The 25411-nt window shown below is 41.1% G+C and overlaps 1 long non-coding RNA gene across 1 annotated transcript in view; it reads left to right on the top strand.

Moving 5' to 3' along the window:
- Nucleotides 1-25411, top strand: part of LOC111092164 — an 81854-nt gene that overhangs the window by 26377 nt on the left and 30066 nt on the right. Inside the window, exon 2 of the long non-coding RNA XR_005377355.1 lies at nucleotides 21931-22033. This is a non-coding gene — a long non-coding RNA (uncharacterized LOC111092164). The remainder of the gene's footprint in view (nucleotides 1-21930; nucleotides 22034-25411) is intronic.

Genomic DNA, 25411 nt, shown 5'->3' with positions numbered 1-25411 from the left:
ATTTATTTTAGAGAGAGAGAGTGGGGAAGAGAGAGCACATGAGCAGGGGCAGAGGGAGAGGGAGAAGCAGATTCCACTACTGAGTGGGGAGCCTGATGCAATACTTGATCTCAGGGCCCTGGGATCATGACCAGGATCACAACTGGAGCCAAAGGCAGATGCTAAACCGACTGAGCCACTCAGGCACCCCAGAAACCATTTGGAATGCTTTAAGAGCATATAACATAATAGGTAAGGGGTGAAAAACAGTAAGTAAAAATTATATAACATGTGGAAAATGTGATCCCCCAAATAAATAAATGACCAGTACACACATTGTATTCTGAAAAGTCCTAGTCATGGGTTAGAGGTCCCACGTGGAATCTGAATTTTTTTAAGCCAAAGAAAGAAGACAACATGAACAGCTACATAATTTGCATATGTGTGACTACTTTCCTTAGGAAAATACACTTGTTTTATTTTCTAAGATTTGAAAGGCGCTTTTGTTTTGATTTTATATTATTTTGTGTTGTTTATTTTGTCTTCATTCCCATATAGGCTTTAAAATAAGATTCTGATGATAGAGACAGAAATAAATTCTCCCATCCCAACCCCTTTTCAATTTGCTGTGGTGTGGAAAGCCTGTCTTATACAAGGAATTGTTATGACTCTCCACTGTTCTATTTACCTCTGACATCATATACCTTATTTTTAGTGATGTGCCTATTAGCCTTTGCTGCATAAACAAGCTATCCCAAAACTTCATGGCTTACACCAACAATTATGTATTTGCTCACAATTACGTAGTTTGGCAATTTGGGCGGGGCTAGCCTGGGCCATTCCTCAGCTGGTCTTGCCTAAGCTCACTCATGTAGTAGCTGCATCTGGAAGCTCAGCTGGAATCGAGTGGGTGAGGATGATCTCACTCACATGCTGGTTGTCATGCTGAAGGCTGGGGTGCTTTGTCTTTCCTCCATTTGGCCTTTCCAATAGGCTAGGTTGGGCTCCTTCAAATTATTATTTAGAGTTCCAAGTACAGCAAAAAAAGAGCAAGCCTTATTTGAGTGCAAGGCACTGTTCAAGCCTCTCTTGGCATTACATTCGCTGATGTTGCATTGGCCAAAGCAAGTTATACAGTCAAGGCCAGATTCAAGGGGTGGAGAAGTAGACTTCACTCTTAAAGGCAGGACCGGCAATGAATTTGAATTTTGAATTTGAGGCTTTTTAAAAATTTGTGTATTCTACTGCAAGTTCAATTTTGCTGCTGCTACAGGACGAAGGGACTACCTCCCCTTGCTTACCCTGTAGCATAAAGGAAAAAGCTGTAGCTTCTATTCCTTGCCTAAATCCTGTGTCCTACAGGGTGGTCACCTGTGGGGTCTCTGAGATGTTCTTTCAGAAAAGGAATTCACCTCATCAGTTGAGACAGCAGGGACTGAGAGTGCATATGATCTAAGAGGTGTGGGGACAGCAAGGAGAATATAGAAATGAGTAGAAATAATGCAGGTGGAAATCGTGAGTGTGAAATTGTGGGCATGCGTACATGGGAGGTGAGGGATGAATGAACTTGTAGTTCAGTGTTAGCCAGCTTTATTCCTTTGAGGGAAAAGGAGAATCATTGAACAATTTTAGACTTTTATAAATCATTTCCCAAGTGCATACCAGGTTGTCGGTTAAGATAGATCGCAAAACATTATCACAAAGCATTCTTTCTTTAGCAGGACCTTTCAAGGTGCCTTCTTTTATTTCTGGAAGTTCCCAGAGGCATTCCAAATGTTTTTACAAATCCAATCTTCTTAGCTACTACGTGGTGTCTACCATTTTCTCTGCTTCAGTCCCCTGCAGGGATGTCAGCTGCCTGAGGCCGCTGATGCTGGCAAATGCTCTTTGAAGATTCTGGGGATACAGGTGTGATGCAGACTTTGTCTCCCACCGGGGATGAAAGTGCTAGCATCAGCATTGTTGGGTCTGCAGGTGCCCCCTTGTATTCTTATAGCCTTGTAAAGGTTTTACTACAATGACCACCGATGGATTTTACTGGTTGTTATATTTGTTTTATTGACTCAGATGAATTGTCTTGCAGTAGTGTTTTAGTTCCTCATGCAAATAGAGCTGTGATGGGTCTGCTTCATAGGTCCCTCATATAACCCTTGCATTAGTTCCCTGTGGCCATGAGATACAGTGTAGCAAAAAACCACAAAGCTTTATAAGTCTATGGGTCACCTGAGTGGCTATGGCTTGTACCTCTGTGGTCAGCTGTGGGTAGTCGGGTGGTTTTGTTGCTCTTGGCTGTACTCTCTGACTACTAGGTGGGCACTTAGCTTAGGAGGTGTGGCTCCATCCATGTCACCTCTCATCCCCCAGCAGCCTAACCCAGGTTTGTTCTCATGATGGAGGCTAAGTTCTAAGAGACAAAGGGAGCAAGCACTCAACATCTCTTGAGGTTTAGGCTCAGAATCTCTGCAATGTGACTTTCTACTATTCAAAGTCAGTCGCCAGGCCATATTCAAGGAGTGGAGAAATACATACACTTTATCTCTTGGTAGGAGGAGCTGCAAAATCACATTGCAAGGGGCATGGATGCAGGGGAGGACAGAGAATTGGAGCCATCTTTGATACCAATCTAACTACCACAGACCCAGTCACCTCTGAGTCCTGAGGTGAGCACAGGCTGGCAACCCAGACAATGTTAAATGTATTTTAAAAAGATTAATTTGGTAATCCTTCTCAAAGGGTAGGAGATAAATTGATTTAAGTAGTGGTAGGAGAGGTTTGTGTAACCCGCAAAATGGCTTTTGCCTTAATATAAGTGATAAATCAGGTGTGTCTAGAACAGGGATAGCAAATAGGTTGCATACTGTGTGACTTATTTGTAGTAAATGCCTGGAGTGGGGCATTGAGGAGAATTATGTGGCCACTTTCCTGGGAGAGCTGAACACAGAGCTTTGATGAATTGGTCATGTTTGCCATGGTCATCGATGGGGAGAATGACAACACAGGGCCAGCTATTTGCCATTTTTGTTCTATCAAGGGTGGTGAAGTGAGGTTGAAGAGTCTTTTTGAAATTAATGAGGAGGCAGAATTAAAAAGTATTGGTGATCCAGTGCAAATGAAGGAAAACTATTATTCTAGGATAGGCTTAGATTTTGGATTTGGAAACTAGATAAAGGATAATGTCATTTCTAGAAGTGGGTCATATTATATAAGGAGTAGATTTGAGTCTGTTTGCATAAGCCAGTCTTATATGACACTGCAAAAGGAGCACATATTTTTTTTTCTGTCATCTCTTGTTGTATAACAAACCAACCAAAAGCTTATAAATTGTGATGGTTAATTTTACATGTCAACTTGACTGGGCCATGGAGTGCCCAGATATTTGGTCAAACATTATTCTAGGCATTTCTGTGAGAGTATTTTGGGATGAGATTAACATCTTTATTGATTGAGTTAAGTAGATTGCCCTCCTAATGTGAATGGGCCTCATCCAATCAGCTGAATGCCTGAATTAAACAAAAAGGCTGACTCTCCTTGAGTCAAGAGAATTCCTTCTGCTTCATGACAGCCTTGAACTAGGATATCAGCTTTTGTACTGCCTTTGCTCAAACTGAAACAACAGCTCTTTCTGGTTCTTGGGCTTCCTGACTTTGGAACAGAACCACATCATCTGTTTTATTGGTTCTCAGACCTTTTGACTTAGCTCTCATGGGTCTCCAACTTGCCAACTTACCTTACAGATCTTGGGACTTGTCAGTGTCCATAATCATGTGAGTCAATTCCTTATAACAAATAAACATGTACATCTAAATATGTACATACACATCCTACTGGTTCTATTTCCCTAGAAAAACTTGGCTAATATAGAAGCTTAAAACAATAGCTGTTTTACTTCTCAGAATCTATAGGTCAGATATTTGGCAGGATGGAGTAGGAATGCTCTTTGATATTTGGAGTCTCAGTGCTCTTCCCTCTGGCCTCTCTCTGCATGGTCTTATCACAAAGAAATCTAGTTTGAGCTACTTTAGAGTTTGGCAGATGCCCCCAAGAGCAAGCATTCCAAGTGGGCAAGCACTTCTTAAACCTCTGCTTCCACTATGTTTGATATTGTACCATTGGCCAAAGCAATTCTGGTGGCCAAGTCCTAGAGTCAGTGACAGGGGACTACATAAGGACATGGATGCCTGGAGATGTAGTCCACTGGAGTCATCAAACTTAGTCTATGACTATAGGGAGGTTTGATGTTCCATCTCTGGCATATCGATTCTGATATGTCTATGTGATATCTAAGTAAGAAGAGTCATGTGCAAAAATAGGTCTGAAGCTAGGAAAAAGTGATTTAGCTGGATAGGTACCTTTGGAAATCATGAATATATAGGGGTAATATGAAAGTATTCCAGGGATCCCTGGGTGGCGCAGTGGTTTAGCGCCTGCCTTTGGCCCAGGGCGCGATCCTGGAGACCGGGGATCGAATCCCACGTCGGGCTCCCGGTGCATGGAGCCTGCTTCTCCCTCTGCCTGTGTCTCTGCCTCTCTCTCTCTCTCTCTCTGTGTGACTATCATAAATAAATAAAAATTAAAAAGAAAAAGAAAAAAAGAAAATATTCCATAATCAGTACAACAACCAATCAGAACAGAGTCAGGCTAATAGGTCTGAAGCACAGTCTCAGGGAATCCCCTGTTATGCTAGGCATTTTCCCTCTAGTTTTTGAATCACTGGGAGATGATAGGAGTCCCAGGAAAAGAGGCAGGGTAGACAGGGTCATGAGATGGCACTTGCAGGAGAAGGGTACTGGGCATCAACTGTTTACCAATTGGTAGAAAAAATTATAATATTTTGACAACTAGTCTGAGTATCACCTCTGTGATGGCTGAAGTCATAGGTAATGTGGTCAACAGTGAACTGAGACAAAGCATTAGATTATGCAGGATGATGTGATTAACCAGTTTTGGCCTACAAAAAGCATAATTTTATATGCTTCAACCTAAGCCACAATGAGACAAAAATAAGTCTAAAATGGATATAAAAATTTGATTAACAAGCAGGCAAACAAGAGGAGTCCCCAAAAGAAATTGAAGAGAAGATTCCGTGGAAGGCAAAGGAGAAGCACATAAGAGAGAGGAAGACACCAAAGATCTTGAAAACCACGTAGCAAAGTTTATGTAAGATGAGCCTGTCTTTTGTTCTTGGCCACTAACAGGTGACCTTGGTGAGTTCCATTTCAGGGAAACAGGATAGAAATTATGTTTCAGAGGCTTATGAAATACCTGGAAAGTGAGAAATTAAGATGAATTTAGAGTATTTCCTTTTGCCTGATAGAGGATTAAAGGTAATTGATTTGGAAGTAGAGTTAGGGGTAGATTTTTTTTTTTCATATATATGTATATGAATAAAATCTTTTTTAAAAAGATTATGTATAGATATAATTTTTTAAAAGATTTTATTTATTTGAGAGAGAGAGAGAGAGAGAGAGAGAGAGAGATCATGAGCAGAGGGGAAGGGCAGAGGGAGAAGCAGACTCCCTGTTGAGCAGGGAGCCTGATGCCAAACTCGGTCCCAGGACCCTGGGATCATGATCTGAGCTGAAGTCAGACACTTAATGGACTGAGCCACCCCAGATTATATTCCTTAGGATGAGAAAGACCTGCTCACATTTATATGAGAAATGGAAAGATAATATTTAAAGCTCCTTCAGGGTGATGTTATGAGATGACCTGTTGAAAAGGTAAGGTGGTGAGTGGCAAGAGCATAGTCCTGGGGTCAGGTGCTTGGGGCTCTCATCCCGTCTTTTCCAGTCTTGAGGGCCAGCCTGGTCACTTTGTACCAAATCTGTCTCGGTAAACAGTAGTTCACAGCTTGAATGAACAGTATGATGACCTGGAGGAACTTAAAATTCTCCAGACTTATGTCTCACCCCAGATCCTCAACATCAGAATCTCTGGGGTGTGCCTAGGCTGCCCCACTCTTTTTGAGATCCTTCTTTATTCCATGTGCATTTAAGATTAAGCAAAACTGCTTTAGAGTATCAGTCCTTTATTTCCTATTGCCTCAGCTTTGGTGCTTTAGCCCCCAAATGTTCACTACTCTCAGGACCAGTGGCTTCCCGTGACAATGTGGCTGTTAAAGAACTTCTCCCAGGGAAGTGATGCTCAGCTTTAGCTGTGTTATTAGAATCTCCTGGGGGCGCTTGTGAAATGCTGGTGTCTGGGCCTCACCACAGAGACTCTGATGTAATTGGTCTGGGATATTAATATCTCCCCCTCCTCCCCAAAGATGTTTAAAGTCCTAATCCCTGTGACCTTATTTGGAAACACGATCTTTAAAGAGGTGATCAAGTAAAACTAAAGTCATTAGTATGAACCCTAATTTGAGTAGCATCCTTTTCAAAAGGGGAATTTTGAATACAAAGAATTGTAGAGAGGTTACATGAAGAGAAATAAAGGAAATGCCATGGCAAGATTAGATTGGCATTATGCTGTTTCAAGACAAGGAACATCTGGACTGCCAGCAGCTGGAAGAGGGAAGGAGGGATCCTTGCTGTCCAGGTGTCAGAGGGAGCATGAGTGATACACAAATTTTGGACATCTAGTCTCTGGAGCTGTGAGACAATAAATTTCTGTTGTGATAAGCCACCTAGGTTGTGGTACTTGGTTAGAGCAGCTCTAGGAATTAGCATACATGGTCTTGGGTAGCAGTAGTTTTAAAAGTGGCTTAGATGATTCTATGTGCCAGGATTGGCATTCATAACTATTGAGGGAAATAAATGTATAGCAGGTATAACCTGAGTAGAAAATGTCAAAATCAGTTTAAGAACCATGCAAACATAATTATCACAAGTATAATATTTAAAATGTAGTAATCTTCAGAGTAATTTTAATGCCTTCTTCTATATTTTTTCCTAACTTGGGGCTTTGCATGATAAAAGAGACATTTGCTGTCTTGCTCCTCTGCAATTTCTTGCCTGGATGCTCATTTTTAGTATAATTTCTCACCTTGACTGATGAGTTTCTGGATCTCTACTTCATGTGTGCTTTACAGGTCTCCTCATGGCATATCTTTTATTTTTCATGCCTAAGGGCACTGACTTGCACCTATCCCTATTGGACTTTATCCTGTTCATTTATAATGTAACATTTCTTCAATTTGTCAAAGTTACTTAGAATTCTGATCCTGCAGTCCAACATTCTAATTTCTATTACTCAAGGAGAGTCCCCAGGACAATTGAATTAAGAATTATATGAACAGGAGGAGGAATCAATTTTGAGAAGATCAGATAATGGAAGGTTTATTATATTATGTACTGCATTAAAGTGTAAAGATGTATGAAAGATAAATGGTCAATGCATGAATTATACAAAGAGTTCCATAAACGAGCCTGTGAGATCAGTCCCTGTCCAGGCATCATGTGAGATGTAGAATCTTGTCACTGTCATTCAAACTGTGGTACACAGACCAGCAGCATCAGCATCACCTTGGAGCTGGTTAGAAATGCAGGATCTCAGACTATCCCAGAACTACTGAATTCGAATCCGCTTTTTTTTTTTTTTTTTACAGGGTCTCCAGGTGAAGCACATGCATATTATATTTTCAGACACCCTGATGTAGACATGTTTCCTGCCTTAAAGAGCTCCCAGTAGGTTGGTTGAGGATGCAAGATACAAATGTGATAGATCAGTGCTTCTCAAAGCATGGTCTGGAGGACCACTTGTATTTGAGTGACCTTCAGTGCCTGGTAAAAGGAAGGAGATATATTTGGCCCCTTCGTAAACCGACTCAATTTGAATCTTTGGAGGTGGGACTCAGGAATTTACATTTTTGATGTGTTCCTGAGATGAATTGGATGCACACTGAAGTTGCAGAGTAACTGTCCCAGAACAATAGAAATTAATTTTGCTTCAGCACATCTGAGGAATATGACACCCTTCCATTAATAACAGCTGTGCATGATGGCAGTGTCATGGAGGTGGCAGCTGCACGTTCCTAGAGCAGTGGCCTTAAAGGATGGTCCACAGATCAATAGCATGGATATCCCCTGGGAGCTTGTTAGAAATGCAATATTTCAGACTTAACCCTATATCTATTGTTAGGGGCTGAATCATTTTCCCTCACAAATTCTTATTTGAAGTTCTAATCCCCAATACCTCGGAATGTAGCCACATTTGAAGATAAGGAATTTAAAGAGGTAATGAATTTAAAATGAGGTCTTTAGTATGGGCCCTAATCCAATATGACTGGTATCCTTCTGGGAAGAGGCAATTTGGACACATATATGTGTGCACAGACCATGTGAAGACAGAGGGAGGCAATGGCCATCCATAAGCCAAGGAGAGAGGCCTCAGAAAAAAGATCAACCCTGATGACACTTTGATCTTGGACTTTTAGCTTCTGGAATGGTGAGAAAATGCATTTCTGTTGTCTAAGTCATCCAGTCTGAGGTACTTTGGGGCCCTAGCAGACTAATATACCAATTAAATTAGAATCTGAAGTTTTTAAAAGACTATTTTTTTAAGTAATCTCTGCACCCCACATGGGGCTTGAACTCACAATCCAGAGATCAAGAGTCACATACTCTACTGACTGAGCAAGCCAGGTGCCCCTACAATCTGAACTTTTAGCAAGATTCATAGGTCATATGGGTGTATAAGAAGGTTTGAGAAATACTAGTCTAGGACAGTGGTTCTCAAACTTTTACTACATCAGAGTTACCTTGAGAGCTTGTTAAAATAACAGATTGCTGGGCTCTATTGTAGAGATTGATTTGGTTGTCCTGAGTGGGGCCATAAAAGTCTGCATTTCTAAGCTCCCAGATAATGGCAAGGCTGTTGGTCTGCTGACCACGCTTGAGTGTACAGCTGAGACCAGCAGCAGCTTCATCTGGTAATTATTAGAACAGCAAATTTGGAGACCCTACCCAAGACTTGCTGAATTAGAGATTTGAGGTCTGTGCCCTCAAATCTGGGTGATTTGGGAGCTTAAGTTCAAGAATTGGTGGTTGAGAGCTTAACAAAATCTGGGCAAAAGAGTCATGAATGGTGTGAAACACTCCCTTACCTCCAGGTGATTATTTTGACGTTTTTCTAGAAGGCATGCTTTGACCTTTCCAGCTAAGAATCATCCCTGGAAATGATTCTGGCAATAGCCAAAGCACTGCTTCTTAAACTTGAAAGTATATCAAATCACCTGATTATTGAGCCTAGCCTTCAATTTATGGTTCACTTGCGTTAGAATCGTATCCCAGGGCAACGCTGGTGGCTTAGCGGTTTAGCGCCACCGTCAGCCTGGGGTGTGATCCTGGAGTCCCAGAATCAAGTCCCACATCGGGCTCCCTGCATGGAGTCTGCTTTTTCCTCTACCTGTGTCTCTGCCTCTCTCTCTCTCTCTGTGTCACTCATGAATTTAAAAAAAAAAAAAAAAAAAGAATAGTATCCCAGAACTTCTTAACAAATTCTCACTTGATTCTTATGCTGCTTGTTCAGGGATCACATTTTGACAAACATTAAACTTAGGGCTTGCAAAATGTTGTCATGTGGGTCAGATTTTGATATCACTGATATGGCAGACACTGTTGGTTGGCCAACCAAACACTCATTTTGGACCCATTTTTCCCCATGGCTTTATTCAATGTGGGACCTAAGAAAAGGTAAATGTTCTCTTTCTGACTAGTCAATAGCTAGGAGTGAGCATGTGATACTCAGACAAAATTCTAGCCATTGGGACCTAAGCAGAAGTCTGCAAGAGGTGTGGGGCGATTCTGGAAAGGTTATTGCTCTACCCTAATAGCACACTCAGCACTCTGTTTTCCCCTTCTCAGGCTTGGAACATGGAGAGGATGCCTGGAACTGAAGTAGCCTTGTTAGGACCATAAGTGCTACATACAAAATAAAGGTGGCAAAGTGGCTGGTTAGAAATATAGAACCTGGACACCTAGATGGCTCAGTTGGTTAAGTGACTACCTTCAGCTCAGGTCACGATCCTGGGGTCCTAGGATCAAGTCCCACATTGGGCTCCCTATTCAGTGCGGAGACTGCTTCTCCTTCCTCTGCTTGTTGCTCCCCCTGCTTGTGTGTGCTGTCTCTCTGTTGAATAAATAAAATCTTTAAAAAAAATACAGAGCCAGTGTTAAAACCTCTACCTTCAGATGCTGCATTATGTGGGAAAATAGTCCATTGCTTATGCCACAGTAAGTTGAGTTTTCTGTTAATTATAGCCCAAACCACTTCTAACTGGTAACAAATCATCTGTATAACTAAAAAAATTAACAAGTGGCCTGAGGTCATCAGACTTTTTTTTTTAATTAATTAATTAATTAATTAATTTATTTATTTGACTTTTTTTCTCTTAAGTTAGAACATAAAACCAAACCAAACCAAACCAAAACAAAAAATCCAATAACATAGGAAAACTATAAAATTACCATTTAGCACCATCATCGTGGTGTATAATAATGGGCATGTTAACCTCCACAAAAAGGGTAGGAAAATTTAATTCACTGAATCTAGCTTTTGAAAACAGCTTTGTTCTTCAGTTTGATGAAGATAAGTGAAAAGCTGTCAGAGGTCTTCCAACATCTCCAGACCAACATTTGGTAGTGGCTAGCAGACGGTTGACATATTATATCCTTAATGAGCTATAGTTCAGGCAAATAAAGATATTCCTTTGTTGAATAGTCTGTTTAGCTTATTCAGTAATAAGTGAAGCTCATTTAACATTTCATAAGTATGTTTGGACGTGGCTATATCTTTCTGGCTCTTAGGCAACACCTTCCTATAGAAGTTCGTTCGGTCAGATCACAAATTGCTCTCACCTGCTGTGTGCCGACACATGGGTCCCCGCTGAAGCACACATATGCACATTTAACCATCAGCAATGAAAAATGAAGTAAAGGTAGAGTCACGGAAAGACTCGAAAATGGCATGTGTATTTTAAAATAATCCCTTAGAGATGTGCTCATCGCTGAGAAACTGCTTTGCTCAATCCTAAATCCAGCCTGAGTTGTTTTTTTATTGTTGTTACAAAATAATTAGTCTCTGAGTCAGCTTTTAATCTTATGTTAATGAGACACCCTACAGCCTTGGCTCATACCTTCAAATTAAAGATTGATCTATAATTAATAAGGCTTATAATGCCAGTATCCGAGACAAAAGAGATCTCTGGGTGGCAGGAAAGAGAGAGCAGAGAAGTATAGGTTTACAGTTGTATTCATATCACACACCGACTTGGCTTGACAGAATGAAGCGGGTGTCTCTGGGTAAGAAATCTGATAGCTCAAGCTCCTCTGACAAGAAAAGCAGCTAAACTGCCCTTCGGAGATCTTAGGTGGGACTTGGAGTGTTGTGTCTGGTTTCCATCCTTAGCAAGAGCATCCCTGCTCACCTGCCCCTGGTCCACCCTTGTGTGGGGTTCCCACCCTTGCTTGGGAAACGTGCTTTGAACTGTTCTGAGAAAAGTGCCAGGGCAAGGAAGCATTTGTTTTTTCCAGCTTTTTTTGGAGCCATGTGACTTCTCAACACTGTAGCTTTACAGCCTCAAAATTCCCAGTGATTGGAGAAGAGGAACACTTGCTGATTAATTAAAATCTAATTTTCTATTCTATCATAATTGCAGCAGCAGAGGAAAAAAAAAAGCAAGACTTATTATTCCAAAAATGAAAATGATCCCTGGACAGTTTGGGCTTATTATGAGCTCTGTGTTACAATTTGTTTTAAATTGAATCAATAGAATAAACATGGAAATGAGCTCTGTGAAATCATTTATTTTTAAAGGATTTAAATGAAAGCCTGCATCATTTTGGTTAAATTTTTTTTCAACTCTGCTGGGAGAGACCTCTTGATAAAGACAAAGGAAAGAAGAGGGCTTAGGTTTTGTGGTAGATTTGGGACAACCCTCTGGGATTGCCTGTGCATGGTTTTATGACTGTGATTTCTAATCGTGTTTAAGACACCACAGTGGATCCCCCTGTTAGCTCAAGACATGATGTGAAATTGTCCCCCGACACACAGAAACCTCAAAGCACAATTGATTGCAGTTCACTTGGAATTTTTAGACTATGTAACACTGGAGAGTTGAGGCAGCTACTTGAAATGTGCAGGAAAGCACTAGAGAGGCTAGCTGGGTGGCTCTGTCCCCTGACCTGGTTCCAGCATGTGGGCTGGGGTGTGAAGGGCATCAGTGTGAGAGGTGGTGACCTGGCACCTGAGGATTAGAGCTGGCTCTCCCAATGTAATTACTTGGTTCACTGGTTCTAATGGGAAGGAGGAGTTGATTTTTACCTCTTCACTTTCTGCTGAGTCTTCACATAGCCCGCAAAGTTGTATTGCCTCTAGCTGGGGGTGGGGGTGGTGAGGGGAATGATTAGTGGTGGACACCTGGGGAGTTTAAAATTTGCACTTCATAAATGTCCTGTATAAATGGGTGAAGTACAGTTAGTCCTAAATGTAAAAAAGTAGGTTATACAATTGAGTATATTTATTTTTATACATTTGTTTATATTTACATTATGCATTTATATATTCTGTATATGTATATATTTATAGTGTATATTAATACTTTTATCTATGTATATATACATATATTTTATGTAAAATATATTTATAATATACACATGTTTTTATATGTATAATATATACATATATATACATTTATGTTCTGAAATCTTTAAAAATATATGTATTGCATGTATGCCTATAATATATATGTATCTATAGTGTATACCATAAGTGTCAATGCATACTTATATTTTATATATAACATATATAAATATGTGTATATATGTGTATATTGATATTTACAAAAATGTGTCACATATACAGCTGTGTGTATATGTCTGTATATCTAGATAGGATATAGAATATGTCCAAATATCAAATGGATAAAGTGGTCATATCTGGTAAGTGGGATTGCAGATAATTTTTATCTTCCTTGTGTCTTTCTGTATTTTCTAAATATCCTATGACTATAAAGTATTACTTTTGCAACCACAGGAAAGTCAATAAAAGGAAAGAGAGAAGCTTTCCTGCATCTTGTACACATCCTCAGGACAATTCTTTTTCTGCTGAGTGAGGGTTCCTGGTTCCCCTAGTCATGGGCCTCTTTCTTTATCTTAGAATGTTGCCTGTATTCTCTGGGACAATGGAGCACAGTCCTCAGGCTACGTGAGTTTGGACAGCTCTAGGATTTGTCCCTCTCCTCCCCTTCCCTCAGGCATGCATAAGCTCACTCATCTGATACAATCACAAAGAATCTCCAGGGTCCCCCGAACAATCCTGTTCTTTGTGTTCACTGATGCTTGTTGGATTTATCATATACGTGACTTCCTTCCCTGAATCTTTTATGGCAGACAAGGCAGAAATGAATCTGTGGTAAATATACATATGTGGGCACTTGGGTAGCTCCATCAGTTAAACATCAGACTCTTGATGACAGCTCAGGTCATGATCTCAGGGTTGTGAGATCGAGTCTCCCTTTGGGCTCTGTGTCCAGCACAGAGTCTGCCTGAGATTCTGTCTCTCCCTTTGCTCCTCCCCTTCCCCTCCAATAAATAAATAAATAAATAAATAAATAAACAAACAAATAAATAAATAAGTTTAAAAATATATACACATGTTAAGCCCAAGCTGTAGCCCAGTATTCTCATGAGTGTGAGATCTGGGAGGAGTGTGGAAACACTGAATTTCTGATTTAGGAGGTCTGACTGGGGCCGGAGGAGCTGCATTTCTAACGAGTACCCAGGCAATGCCCCGGCTGCTGGTGTCTAGACCACCCTTTGAGGGGCCAAGTCTAGTAGCCCTCAAGCTGTAGACCCCATACCAGCAGCATCAGCAGCATCGGCGAATATGTAGAATCCGGGCTTTCAGACTCTGTCCCAGAGGTGTTGAGTCAGGATTTGCATTTTTAAAAAGGTTCCCAGCATACTCAAGTGCACATGAAGAAGAGGCACTGGGATAGGCATGAGCAAGAAAGACAGGGGCTTTGAAGGCAACTAAGAGGCACGTTGAGCTGAGAGGGCCTGGCTATCCTCCTCTCCAGGGTACTGACCAAAGTTGCTACATCCTAAGCAGTGGAGGGAAGGAGTATGTTTCTCAAGAACAGAACAGTAAGTTGTTAGGTCTGAGGCATAAAATCAGAATGCTGAAATATTAATTTATGAGAAAAATAAAAATGATGACAGATGTGGCACAGGTTGGGTCACCTCCCTGAGAAGGCAAGTGACATGGGAAAGCCAGTCAGCCTCAGCAGGTGCACAGGTGAACAAAAGCCAGGCCCAGTGGTTAGGGACAAGGTTCTGGGCTCAAGATCTAGCAGTGAGGACCTTTTGCATGGAGGGGAAGTTCCAGGGCATCCTCTTTCCTGCTCTCCACCGGGATGGGAACACGTAGTCTTCGCTCTCTGACTCTGTTACTTTAAGTGTTCTTTATTTTTTAAAAAATTATTTATTTATTCACGATAGACATAGAGACAGAGAGAGAGGCAGAGACACAGGAGAAGGGAGAAGCAGGCTCCATGCCGGGAGCCCTTTGCGGGACTCAATCCCAGGACTCCAGAATTCTGCCCTGGGCCAAAGGCAGGCGCTAAACTGCTGAGCCACCCAGGGATCCCCTAAGTGTTCTTTAGAGAGGTAAATACTTCAGTTAGGTTACCCATTTTGCCTTTTTAAAAATGATCTTGTATATTTCTGCTCTGACCCCTTGTTTGTTTCAAAGTTTAACTATTAGTGGACAATTCTGTTTCCTTTAGTTCAAAATTCCTTGGATTTACCAGAGAGCAGGCTTTGTATGATCCTCACAGATTGCTCAGTGGTGTTTTATGTAATTCAAGCTTTTTTTTTCCTCACTCAAAACAAAATGATAAAATATAAATTATTATCTCTACTTTTCAAACAAAAAATTGAAGCCAGAGAGGTTGTTGTGGATTGAATTATGTTCCCTAAAGTGATATGTTGACATTCTAAACCCCCAGTACCTTTACTTGTGACCTTATTTGGAAATAGGGTCTTTGCAGAAGTAATCAAGCTATGATGAGGTCACCAGGGTGGACCCTTATTCTTTTTTTTTTTTTTAATTTTTATTTATTTATGAGAGAGAGAGAGAGAGAGAGAGAGAGGTAGAGACACAGGCAGAGGGAGAAGCAGGCTCCATGCACCGGGAGCCCGATGTGGGATTTGATCCTGGGTCTCCAGGATCGTGCCCTGGGCCAAAGGCAGGCGCCAAATCGCTGCGCCACCCAGGGATCCCGGTGGGCCCTTATTCTAATGTGACTGCTGTCCTTATAAGAAGAGGAGGATGCCATGTGAAGACTGAGACACACAGGGAAGACCCCATGTGACGAGAGAGGCAGAGATTGGGGTGATGCAACTGCAAGCTGAGAGTTGCCAAGAATTGAAGACCATACCAGATGTTAGGATGTGTCAAGGAAAAATTCTACTGAAGCCTTAGAGGGAGCATGGCCTGTTGACATCTTGATTTTATTGATACTTAAATGATTCCAGAATTGTGAGAAGATAACTTTATTTTTTTAAAAGCCATCTAGTTTGTGGGAATGTTTTGTTTTGTTTTGTTTTGTTTTGTTTTGAGAGAGAGGGAGAGTGCCATTGGGGGTGGGGGAAGGGGCAGAAGGAGAGGGAGAGAGAGAAGCTCAGGCAGGCTCCACTATCAGTGCAGAGCCCGATAGGGCTCTATCTCAGGACCCTGGGATCACGACCTGAGCTGAAATTAAGACTCAGATGCTTAACCGACTTAGTCCCCCAGATGCCCCTAGTTGCATGGTGTTTTGTTAGGGCAGCCCTAGGAATCCATACAGAGGGTTTTTATCCCAGAGACCTCAGTCCTTCTACTTCAGCATGGGCTGATCACATCATCAGCAGACACCTGTACCTCCCCACCTGAGCACCTTTTCTGGTTCATGAGGCAGGCAGTTTGGATGTGCTAAGTGAACACCTCCAGAAGCTGCCTTCAGCCCACAGTATGTGTGTGTGTGTGTATGTGTGTGTGTGTGTGTGTGTGTGTGTGTTGGGGGGGTTGGCACGGGCTGGAAGGTCAATGCACCACTTCTGCCCCAGGCGGGGCCATAGTGAGGTGTTCTGCACTGTGTCTCCCCAGGGTCCCCGACGGAGCTGAGCTCCTGTTACCCATAGTGGTGACCTGCTCATCAACTCACCTTGCCTTGGTCCCCTTCCCTTGCCAGTCTCACTTCCCACTTCCCTAAAGGTGCTTCTGAGGCTCACCTGCAAACAACACACTTGTACCTTCCGTCCCGGAAGCCATGGGAGAAGGCCAGCCTCAAGCAGAGTTAGACCTACTCCTTCCTGTCTGTGTTCTTTCCAGTCCAGCACTTACAGGAAATAGGTGATGATAGGCGATGATATTTTCCTTCCTTGATTTTCTCCAAATGCAGAGCATAAAATTGGCAAAGTACTTAATAGGTTTCAAAATGTATCAGTCTGTACTCCCTTAGAATTTGTCACAAAGCCCTCCAGGAGCTGGGAGAGGAGTGAATGACTGGCAAACAGTGAGAAACCAATCTAGTGGAGCCTAACATGATAAGTTGGGGGATGCTTGTTATTGCAGTAAAATATACATAAGATAAAATGTACTATTTTAGCCATTTAAATGTACAATTCATTGGCATTGAAAGCATTCACAATATTGTGGAACTATGACTATCTGTGGTGGTTCATTTTATCTGTCAACTGGACTGGGCTAAGGGATGATGCCCAGACAGCTGGTAAAACCTTAAGTCTGGGCCTGTCTCTGAGAGTGTTTCTGGAAAAGATTAGGATTTTGTTTGGTAGACTGAGGAAAGAGATCCGCCCTCACCTATGTGGGAGGGCATTATCCAGTTCTTTTGGGTCTGAATGAAGCAAAAAGGCAAAGGAAGGGGGAGATCCTTCTTCTTGATCCATGGTCTGCTGCCTTCAGATATCAGAGCTCCTGGTTCTTGAACCTTCGGACTCTGGGACTTCCACCAGTGGCTGCCTGGTCCTCAAGCCTTTGAACTTGAACTGAATTATACCACCAGCTTTTCTGGTTCTCCAGCTTGCAGATGGCATATTGTGGAACTTGGCCTTCATAGCTGTGTAAGCCAATTCCTATAATAAATCTCCTCGTATATATAGCTATATATATCCTATTGGTTCTGTTTCTCTGGAAAACTCTGACTAATACACTCTATTTCCAGAATTTTTCATCACTCCAGACATCACTTTTAAAGTTAAGAATTTCAAAAATTTTACCTTTACGTATATATATGTAAAATTGATTGATTGAAGAGAAAGAGAGAGAGCACAAGTGAGCAAGGGAAGGAGCAGAGGGAGAGAGAGAGTCTCAAGCAGACTCTGTGCTCAGTGTGAAGCCTGATGTGAGGGCTCAAATCTCATGACCTGCGTGACCTGAGCTGAAATCAAGAGTCAAGCACTTAACCAACGGAGCCACTCAGGCACCTCTATCTTTACATATAAGAAAAACATTCTATTACCTTCAGTATATGGTGATGTCTGCCCTCTTGTTCACAATGGTGGCATCAGCATCTTGTGAGCATATTATCAAGGCTTCTTTCTCAGAATCTGTGCAGTGAGGGGTCTTGAGCTTAAGTTCATTAGCTTCATGATGAACCCATCTCTGTGTATTTATGTCTAAAACAACTATTTTTTCTATTTGCTGAAAATCACCTAAGTTCTGATCTTACAAATAAAGCAAAAAATGGAAGAGTTATTTTTGGTGTTTCTGGGACCAACATACTGATTGGGTCTCTACATTTCAGCCCATCTTCCTGTCATGCTTGGGTTAACATCATCTGTGGATGGGCTTTTCCTCAGTATCATCTTAGACCCAGTCAGGAAGGACCCTTGCTCTAAGCCCTGTGCTTTGGGGGGCCCCATGCCTGTTATGGTCCTGAGGCAAAGCCTTCTTGTCTACCTTACTCTTTGGGCAGCTAGGGCCCTAAAATTTCTTTCCAAAGGGCCATAAAAATTTTGTTTTCATAGCCCCCATTTGCCTCTTTCTGAGGTCCACCCTTCCAAAGGTATATATACCCTGATGCCCAGGGGGTAGCCAAAGGTGGCTGTTTGAAGTATGGGAGAATGTGGATGAAAATTAAATTTGCAGGCTAGTATCTGAAGATGTTTACTCAAGACACTTTACAGGGAGGATAGAGCTAGGGAATGAGAAAGGAAGAGGGCTAACCCACAGGTCTGGGACTGGAGCTGGCTCTCCTTGCACCACTGTGTTCCAATATGATTATCCAAAAGGGGTCCAAACATTCAAAATTGCAATTTGGCCTTTCAGATGATTATGATGGAATAATATATTCCAAGGTATAAGGTCAGAACATGCTTTATATAGTGGTTTGTGGTTAAAGTGGTTTATCACTTTTAAGTACTCAGGCATATGCAATGTGGGCCATTGTTACTATCCTGTCCTAGTCTCGTAAGTAATAGGAATGGTCCTGATCTTTTTTTTCTTTCACTCATTTTGCTAAACACAATCTCATTGGGCCAGATACCTGGATACATACAAATTATACTCATGAAGAGGCTCTTGTTTACTTAATAAGAATCCTGTTGTCAGGCAGTCTCTGGGTTGGTTGAATAACTTGCGTAGCATCAAAGGCTCAGGCATTGCCTTCCTTCTCATCTGTCATCTTCAGAATAGGGGTGTCTGACCTCATGTCACAGGATGGCTGCCTGAGTAAATATCAGGCTATTGATATCACACTGTCTGATGATAGTGCTCTGAGCAAGAAGCGAGGAGACATCAAGCAGGTTTTCTTCCCCTCATATCTCCTGTTCAGTGTGAAAAGTCTTACCCAAATGCCCCAGCAGAATCCTCCATTCATCTTATTGGATGGAACTTGTTACATTATCTATATCTAGACAAATTAGAGGTAAATGGAATGTGTTGCCTAGGAGTTGGGCACATTACTACCTGAACACAAAAATTCAGGTTACTTTTAGCAAAAAGACAGAGAGAACTTGCTTTAGGCTGGTAAGCCATAACAAAAGATAGAAAGAATAGTTACTTCTCATAGAATTATAAAGGAGGATTAGTTACTAAGAAGTAAAGAAGGGAAGGACATTTGTCACAGAATAGAAAAAGCAGCCACAGCTGAGCTTGTGATCAACAGATTGTGAGAAGAGAATGTTCAAATGAGGTTCTGTGGGTCTTCATTATAAAAGGTGAGTGATTAATAACATTGAATTTCCTTAAATTTATGGTTTGTATTTGTTACATAGCACATAACTAATAAATAATGTCTGAGGGATTAATATTGTTATTCTCCATCAATATTTTCATGATGTTGTTTTACCAGAATTAACTGTTGCTAGGAGAAAAATCAACTCTAAACCCTTCCGTTGCTCATGAAGTAAAAACGACTTAATCAGTTCATCCTAGAATAAATGAGAAAGAGTCTTGAATCACATTTAAAATCATGATGAAGGGGGATTCCTGGGTGGCTCAGCAGTTTGGTGCCTGCCTTTGGCCCAGGGCGTGATCCTGGAGTCCCGGGATCGAGTCCTGCATCAGGCTCCCTGCATGGAGCCTGCTTCTCCCTCTGTCTGTGTTTCTGCCTCTCTCTCTATCGTGCTCTCTCTCTGTGTGTCTCTCATGAATAAATAAATAAAATCTTTAAAAAAAATAAAATCGTGATGAAGCATTCAACTTCTAACATTCCAAGAAGAGGGATCTGAGTTTGACTTCCCTTTGTCTTATCTGGTCCACGAGCAAAGATGTACATAAGGAAAGTGCATAGAAGCCAACAAAGTGCTATACGTCCAAAGGCTGCTCAAGTGTCTGACCCTGAGGAAATTCTTACATTGACCTATCACTTGCCAGCTACTTGAAGCTTACATCCTGGTGGTAGCAGGCTTATGGTGTCCTTTTTCTATCTAAAGGATAAGGCATTTACACGGACCATAAATATATTGACCTATAGATACCACATATATAACAAATGGCCTGGAGGATAGAATTACATCTCAGTGGCTACATTTCTACACTGTCATGCTAAGTGGCATTTTGGGTTAGGAAGGGTCTATGATAGAAGTGAACTCTGTTTTGGGAAGTGACGTGGCAGGAGGCCACAACGTGGGGCTGACTTTTATATGGTAGAAAATTCACTCTGTACTGATTAGGCTTTTTTCACAACATTTTGGCCAAGTTCCAAGAACAAGCATCATCCCCACCTTCGCTCCTCCCTCCTCTCCCCAGACACAGAAATAGAAGCTGCCGGTTTCTTAATGCCTGGGCTGGGGAATTGGCATGGTGTCCCCTCTGCTTCATCCTGTTTGTCAAGCAGAGAGCCTGGATTCAAAGGAAAGGGATAGGGACATAGATTCCACCTCTTGATGGGAGGAGTATGAAAGAATTAGGGAGACATATTTTAAAACAATCACATCATCTGAAATGTCATCTCCTCCTAGAGGCCCTGATTGGCCCTCCCCACAATCACTGTCTGTCACAATACTTCTTGGATTTTCTTCATAGCACAATTACCTAGACTTCTCCGTGAATGCATTTATTTAATCGCATAATTGTAATGTCACTCCCTGCCAAGTATGCATTTTCTGAGACAGCAAGAATTTTAGGGATATTGTTCACAGCTACATTCCTCAACCCCCACAGCATAGTAGGGACCTCATAAGCACACAGTTGGTACACTGTTAAGTATTTGTTGAGTACATGAAATGTTTATCAACTAATTTTTCCAACAGGTCAAAACAGGGATGTATCTCATACCCACCACTGATACTTGTCCCCTAGCTTCCTTTTATAATCTGGGGCTCTTATTAATATGGCCACTCCCAGACCTGAGAATCCAGCTAATTATCACAGACTTAACCAGTGAAGCTGTAACTCGAAGCTTCCTGGAATCAGCAAGAGCGTGGCTGATTGTAGCCTTATGAAATGCAAGTACCCTGTCACACAAATTCCCAGCTCTGACATGAAAAAGTTGGATTAGGAAATAGCTAAAGAAGAGATATTCATGAAGGCATAGCTTTCTGAGGTGCAGAGAAGAAAATGTCTCGGTGTATTTGTTACTGTCCGTGATTATAGTTGCTGGGAAGCAAACAGTAACGGCACAGCCGCACAGCCGTACTTCTGAGAAAATGGGCTGAGTGACTTATTGCCTGTTGGTTCAGAGCTTGCAGATCTGTTTTCCAAAGAGCAGCCAGGATAAAGCTACAGAATAACATGCAGCTTTTTACTTTCTCCCTTTCTCCTGGGTCCTTTATTTGGGTCTGGGAGGAGCAAGCTGAGTAGGGAAGGGAATAAGAGAAGCTCACGTACCAGATTCTGTGTGTTGCAGACTGGGGAACCGCAAGATGGATTTTCACCAGACTTCAGTTTTCATTTTAAATTAGTGATGCATCTCCATTAACGAGGGCAGACCTCACCATGATTGTGCATCTCTATTTCTTTTTGGAAGAAAATAAAGTCAATTAAAATCATTGCCTTTGAGAAGGAAAGCAATTCACACAGTCTTTTATTAGTAGCACAATGATGTTGTTTTCCTTTGTTACCAAGACAGCAATTAACAGATTTCTAATGGCACAAAGGTGGTGACAAGTAAAATAGGCTATTAGGAAGGTGGCTGCTTTCAGACCTCTAAACAGAGTGGAAAGCTTGAAGGATTTAAAAATAAAATAAGATGTATGCTCTATGTATGCTCTATGCTGTTGGACTCTTCACATGAATGTATAGACCTGCTTCCAGTCACAGCCCTTATGTTGTTTGGTTGAATGATATTTCCTTGTGTATCTCAAGTATTAAAATGATGCAAAGCAAACTTTAAGTCATTTCTGGAAAGTAAGAAGGGGTTTTAGAAGATTTGATAGCTGTAGGATTCCAGGTGTGAGTTTTGGTAGTTGTTTTTATACATGGTATATTTTAATTCTTATCATTTTTATTTTTGAATTTATTTATGTCTTAAAAATATTTTTTTTTCCTGTTTTGTTGATAAAGAAACAAGTTCGGCTTCAGGAGAAAACTAAAAGAAATGCCTTGTGGAAGTTGGTGACATTTTCCTCAAGAAATCCCCATGAGACTGAAGAAAGAAATCAATGAGGTAACAGCATTTGACAAAGATCAGTGAGAAAAATAGAAAAGGACCCAGGTCTTCTGATACAAATGAGACAGAATAAGGAGAAAAGTCAGTACAGAAAAGAAACCTAGTATGGTCAACATAGAAGTCTTCGTCTTTCCTTTCATTCTAAAATTTCATCCATTCCCCCAATCTACTTCTGAAATGTCACCATTCTTCTGGCTTACCAGGCTGGAATATTCTATTTTGATTCCTTCTATTTCTTTGTATTTTATCTTTTTGTCTTTCCCTAAAATTAGACCTCTAGATGTGCCATTTACATCTATCTTGTTTTTCTCATAATCATTCTTTTCTGTTGTTGTTTTTAAATGTTTACATTTCCAGGTTGGAGTGAATGTTTGGTTTAGTCATAGATCTACTGAGCTTGTGTATAATATCCAAAGCAGAATTTTCACCAGATGGGTGTAAACATGGGGTTGGAATTCAGGAGAAATCTCAGGGAAATCCGAATTTGAAACCCACCCATGAAAAGACACAGTGGAAGGTTTCAACTGAACTGAATGGAGATAGAGACAAATTAGGTTCAAAAGCCTGTTCTCAAGGTTAATGGAAGCAAGAAAGAGAGTCCAGAGGAGGCGATCTGGGAAAGGAAGGTCAAGAACACAGTCAGGGGCAGTACCCTGGGAGGCAAAAAAGACCTGAGCTTGAAGGAATTATTAGATATTATAAAGACGTTCAAGAAGGATTAAAAGTAGGAGCAGCTGGTTGAGTGTGATATTCAGGAGGGGACTTTCTAGGTTTAATAGAGTCTTAATGAAAGCAATTTGAATGGGAGCAGAGTGACCTGTAGTGATGAAGTTTAAATGGGAATAAATGTCTTCAAAATGGGTCTGAAAGCTTCTCAAGTCATGCTCATCTCTTCCGTTGTCTTGGTTTGGGTTTCCCCACTCCCCTCCCTAGATAGAGGCCAAGGGAAGGGCTTGAGTGCAGGTAGTTTATTATGTAAAATGATCCTAAGGTACAGGGGTGGGGTCTGGGGAAGAGAGAGACAAAAGGTGAGAAGGTGATGGGAGGCTGGGTTACAGAGCCCATCCAGCTAAAGCTGTTTGTACCTCAGAGGCTGAAGGCAGAGTAAATGTTAGGCTAGCTCCCTGCTTCTTATTTCTTCCAAATCCCAACATTTTTGAAGCTCTTGCTTCAGTGTTGTTGGAGAAACATCTCACCCTGATACATCTCACCCTCTACTTACCCTGATAACCTCACAGACAATCCCCACCCAACTCTAATGATGATTTCAGCTCCCAAATGCTTGCTCACCTGCTCACCTCTCTTTACCTTCCAAATCTTAAATAGTATCATTTATTTGACTCATTGGGAGAGAAAGTCTCCCTGCTTCTTGAGATCACTCGGTTTATTACTTTCAATCCCCTCCCGCTCATTGGATTTAGGTTTTTGGACACAAAAACCAGAGTGTCTTTCAGACAACATCTACATATTTATCATCTAAGACACCTCCCCACCAAAACACACACACACACACACACACATACACACACACGCACGCACACACACATATGCTGTGAAGCCAATGGATAAATACTCCCTTCTTCTCTCCTCCTGAGGGCAGTCAGTGGTGCTTTTATGCCACGACTAATGAGGTTCCTAGCAGGATGGAGCCATGTAATTAGATAACATGCCCTTGGACTGGCCTCCTTTCCTTCTTCATCTTACTCTGGGAGTACTGAACAAGAGAAGAGATGGGGAACATAAAGTAGAGGAAATCATAAATGGGTATCTCCAAGTAATTATATTTGACTTTTAATATCTTCAAATGGATACATAGTTGAATGGGAGAAAAGGAGGACAATAAAATAAGAGAAAACCATAAGTTGATATTTTAAAAAATATCATCCAGCCACAAAAGCTTTATTTTTTTTTAGCTTGACTATAATAAGCTATACACTCATTGAGATTAGGCACTATATACTACCTATATTTTATCCCCTTACATTGCCTAATATGATAGTGGGCATATGGTCATGGTTGCTGTTCTTGCACATTGGCTATATCTGTTGACTCTGAAACATTGTTAAATCTAAGGAATATAGAACTTGGTTATTTTTTTCATAGTCTTTGCACAGTATGTACTTCTAGTATGATCAGTTGTAGATGTTTATGCTAGAAATCCTTTCCTGCTGTCTCATCAGAAAACTCATGATTCGTTTAGTGTGTAAGAAATGCCAAGAAGCACACAAACACATACCATTCTCAATGCCTTCTTTGTATTCTACCAACGTTAGGATCACTTGTTAATATTCTCAGAAAGTCTGTCCTTTTTTAAAAAAAAATATATTTTATGTATTTACATATTTATGCATTTGGAGAGTAGGGGGAGAGGCAGAGAGAAAGGAAGACAGAGAATCCCAAGCAGACTCTCTGCTAAGTGCAGAGCCTGACACAAGGCTTGATATTATGACCCTGAGACCATGACCTGAGTGGAAATCAAGAGTTGGATGCTTAATCAACTGAGCCACCCAGGTGCCCCCTCAGAAATTCTAATTTAACCTGTGTTGTTGTCTATCAGTTCATAGATTTTTGTGAAATTAACAATTCTCTGTTACATTATAACTCGGGCAGACTGAACATTCTTGGTTATTTTCACTTTGTCTTCATTTCCAGAGATTAATGTCACTGAAGTTGACACTGAGCAATGGTTTAGTCCAACCCTCTGTTCCTATTTGGACAGCAGGCAAAGCACCCATACTTAATGGTTTTCCTTTTTAGTAGCAAGGAAATAGTTCAGTGATTTAGTTAATGTATACTGTATTTTAAAAATGTTCCCAACTAACCTCAAACCTAAACAAACATTGAACGAAGATTCTATATGAAGATCTTTCATACCTTATTTTTGACAGAACCTAGTAGCCCCACATAAAGGTTCTACAGGCTGTTCTTGGGAGCAGGAGAAGGAGGAAGAAAAGATAGCCCATTTCCCCCACTATGTCTGCTGCAGATGCAGCTGATATTAGAAGTAACTGGACATTTTACTTGCTAAGAAAGGACACAGATGCTTCTCAATTCATTATATAGGAGCTTTGTATCCAGTTGTTAAACTGTTATTCTCTTGGTTCTGCTACTAACAAACTCTCCAGCTCAAGGACCCAGATAGATGTCCCTTTTGCCCAATTCTCCCTAAGGACAAGGGGATCTTACTTATAGCATGACTTCTGTGTATCTTACTGGGAAACAATGTCTAGTAAGATGATACTCAACCATATCTAGGTGATAGAAATTGTCTGGGCAAAAATACCTTTCCCCTGAAAATCTCTAATATTACCAAAGAACATTCTCACATAAAATATGACATAACAAAGACTATTCCCACATAATATATGACATAAC

Source organism: Canis lupus, chromosome 24 (assembly GCF_011100685.1).
Source record: "Canis lupus familiaris isolate Mischka breed German Shepherd chromosome 24, alternate assembly UU_Cfam_GSD_1.0, whole genome shotgun sequence".
In the NCBI taxonomy this organism is placed as follows: domain Eukaryota; kingdom Metazoa; phylum Chordata; class Mammalia; order Carnivora; family Canidae; genus Canis; species Canis lupus.
Note: the sequence above shows the minus strand (reverse complement) of the source record. Positions and strands in the feature narration are given on the sequence as shown.